At 44.1% G+C, this 3,224-nt stretch overlaps 1 long non-coding RNA gene across 1 annotated transcript in view; it reads right to left on the bottom strand.

Moving 5' to 3' along the window:
• LOC116378759 (uncharacterized) overlaps positions 1-1,375 on the bottom strand; it is a 1,998-nt gene extending 623 nt beyond the window's left edge. The window contains exons 1-2 of the long non-coding RNA XR_004212330.1: positions 452-1,375; positions 123-260 (exon numbers count right to left, since the gene is read on the bottom strand). This is a non-coding gene — a long non-coding RNA (uncharacterized LOC116378759). The remainder of the gene's footprint in view (positions 1-122; positions 261-451) is intronic.
• Between the last annotated feature and the right edge of the window lie 1,849 nt (positions 1,376-3,224).

Consider the following 3,224-nt stretch of genomic DNA (forward strand, 5'->3'; position numbering starts at 1 on the left):
ACACACACACACACACACACACACACACACACACACACACACACACAGTTAGTAGTTTTACGTACTTGTACTCGTCAGTGTGTATAAGCTGTACATGCTGCTGTGCAATGAGTGGAACTGACTTTGGACTCGGGGCAGTTCTTGGAGAGATGTCCGTTCTTGTTGCAGTTTCTACACTGGACGTTCTTGTTGGTGTAGTATCTGTTTGACATCCGCTGCGCCGTCATCCTCGCACCCTTGTCTCTGTTGTAGATCCGTGCCTGAAACACACACAGTTGATGCATCATTTACACATTTATTGTTTTGTGCCCATCAGGTTTTTATTTACAGAAAACCGCTGCCTTTTAGACCACAACCACAAACTATTTTGTAGAAAAAGACCTCAGAAGACAAGAGTGGCTGAATGTCAAGATACGCATCACATACTGAAAAGCTAATAATGTCCACCAACCTCTTTGTCCTTGGCAGAAACCAACCAGCCACTTTCTTCTCCTTCATCATCATCTGGCAGGACAGAAACATGTATTTTAAAATACTGAAAATTGAATTGACAAAGTTAAGAATCTTATTTTCAACCGCGCATTTTAAATAAAGTTTATTACTTTAATTCACCTCGTGTGTCATTTTGATCGCTGTCTTTAAAGCAAACATTACTGCGTTTGTTCTGTAGTTTTTATGTTTGGAAAAAACGCAGCTTTCCTGAAAAGAAAATCTTTAACCTAATTGATGATGTCTATCAACAACACAAAAATACCATACAATAAATCAAAAAATGGAAGATTTAAAGAGAGATTGTAGTTAGGTTTCATTCACAATTCCCAAGAAACAAGGATTTGTTGGGAAACTATTTGTCACAAATTTATTGCAACCTAAAATAAAATGTGTCTTTTGGCCTTCAACCATTCTTTTCTTGCTCAAAAGATATGACAAGAATTGGAACCAGGATTCAATAAGAACCAAGGCTGATGAATTCAAGACAATATCCAACCCTAATAAGAACTCTAAACCCTGAGGAGCAACTTCAGCTTCCTGTAAGAGAAGGACAGACACACACGCACACACACACGCAGAGAAACTGACAGAGTGGCAGCCCAGCACATCTGTACGAGTGGCACTAACAGCGCCCTGAGGGACGCCGCTGCACTCTCCTCAGGCCCACAGAACTGTAACTGACATCCAGAAATCGCAACACAAACACACATGGAAAAACACACACGGGCGCGTGTACTCGGCATTAAATTACGTGCTGATAGTAACGACTCGCGCCCGCTCGTCGTCCCCAGCGACGAGCTGGTTGACAGTCTTTAGCCTTTGGACAAACATGCAGCCTTGAGCCACACACACACATATTACAGTCTCCTTTCCACCTCTCTCTTTTTTCTGACTCTCTCTATCCGGCACGTTATCGCAATTCTGCTCAGTCCTCTCTCTCTCTCTCTCTCTCTCTCTCTCTCTCTCTCTCTCTCTCTCCTCCCCGGGTGTGCGGCTGCAGAGGGAGGTTATCACTTCTCTTCCCCCTTCAAACAAATTAAAATGGCTGCTGTTTGGATGGGGCTTCTTTCTGCAACGACCTTCACCTACAAAAAAAAACACGCGCGCATGCAGACTCGACGTCATCCTCATCAAAGCAAAAGAGTGCGACTGCAATTCAGATGATTTTAACATCAATTTGAGCTTTGAGTTGATTCGTTTGGGCTGATGGAAGCCAATATATATCAGTTAAATGGTGACTAGCTTGAACCAAAGCAGTTTTTCACAGCTGCTGAAATGCGCGCACACACGCACGCACGCACACGCACACGCACACACACACCAAAGTATATCCTGTTTTTAAGAACCAAGTATTTTCCAAAGAAAAAACATCAGTATCTACAAAGGTTTAAAACAGTCCGCCAACACCTGAATTGATGAGGCCATCATGTGACACTAATTTTGAATTTGGTCCAATTAGGAACTATCTCGGACTATTTTACTTTAAGGTGAGTTACAACTTTAAGATTTGTCACATTTTACTCCCGGCTCTCGAAAGGACTGGGTGGTGACAAAGTCAGTCGATTCAATATTTTTAACTGCAAAGCAGTGTGTAGGGACTAAACCAAACAGCGACAAGATAAAAGCAGTTTTGAAAAAAACAAAAGAAGCTGTAGTTTAAGTGCCCTCAAACATTTTGAAAGAGGGGCAACAGGGAAGCATCATCAGAAAATAAAAGCATTTAAATGGTCTTATGGTTATATTCATCCTGACTTCCTGATTATAGTTATCTTGTCTGCAAATATCAAAATAATGAAAAATGTCGACCGCAGTTTCACAGCCCAAAGTGACATCTTAAAATGACAAACACTTTAAATTTACGATCATATAAAACAGAAAAAAAAGCAGCAAATCGGCACACAGGAGAAGCTGGAACAGGCACGTGTTTGGCCTTTTTGCTTGAAAAATGACTGCGTGTTGTCCATCTCGTAGCGGGATGCTGATTTATATTCACGTGTGTGTGTTGCTCTAGTTACGTTAGTTTTGGTTAGTTTGTTACAGAGACATGAACGGGGAACCTCTGCAGAGCTCACCTACTGTGAACAGACTGGGGGGCCTCTGTGTGACGTGCGTGTCTGTGTGTGTGCGCGCTTGTGAAAGTACTCTGTGTTACACAACAACCAGTTCCCAGTCAATGGGCAGCTTGAAGAAAAGGCAGGGGGTGAAAGGTGTGTGTGTGTGTAGAAGTGCGTCTGAGCGTGTGTGTGTGCGTGCGTGCGTGCGTGTGTGTGTGTGTGTGAGAGTAGGCGTTAGTGACTCGACGAAAGTCATTCCCAAAGCGTCTCCCGGGGGGACTCCCCAAATAAAGAGCAGGAAGCTTTCCCTTAATCTAAGGGCCCCCCATCTCACCAACACACATGGATAAAGGTTGAAGCTCTTTGTCACGGCCGAGGAATCAAACACATGGGTGGGGGGGGAGAGGAAAGGGTGGGTGGGGGGTGGACTGTTGTCTGTACACTGGGTGAAAATATGCTAATCAACCTTGAGGCCCTGCTCAAAATCAAAACCACCAGAGCTGGTCGTTTTTATCGTGGCCCAAACTGATCTGAAGGAGTCTGGAGCCGAATAAGCAGATGGCAGCGGCTTCACCGAGCAGCTGAACGGACTCGAGAGAGAGAGAGAGAGAGAGAGCGAGAGAGAGAGAGCGAGAGAGAGAGAGAGAGAGAGAGAGAGAGAGAGAGAGAGAGAGAGAG

The sequence above is a fragment of the Anarrhichthys ocellatus genome, unplaced genomic scaffold (genome assembly GCF_004355925.1).
Source record: "Anarrhichthys ocellatus isolate YVR2014 unplaced genomic scaffold, GSC_Weel_1.0 scaffold3114, whole genome shotgun sequence".
In the NCBI taxonomy this organism is placed as follows: domain Eukaryota; kingdom Metazoa; phylum Chordata; class Actinopteri; order Perciformes; family Anarhichadidae; genus Anarrhichthys; species Anarrhichthys ocellatus.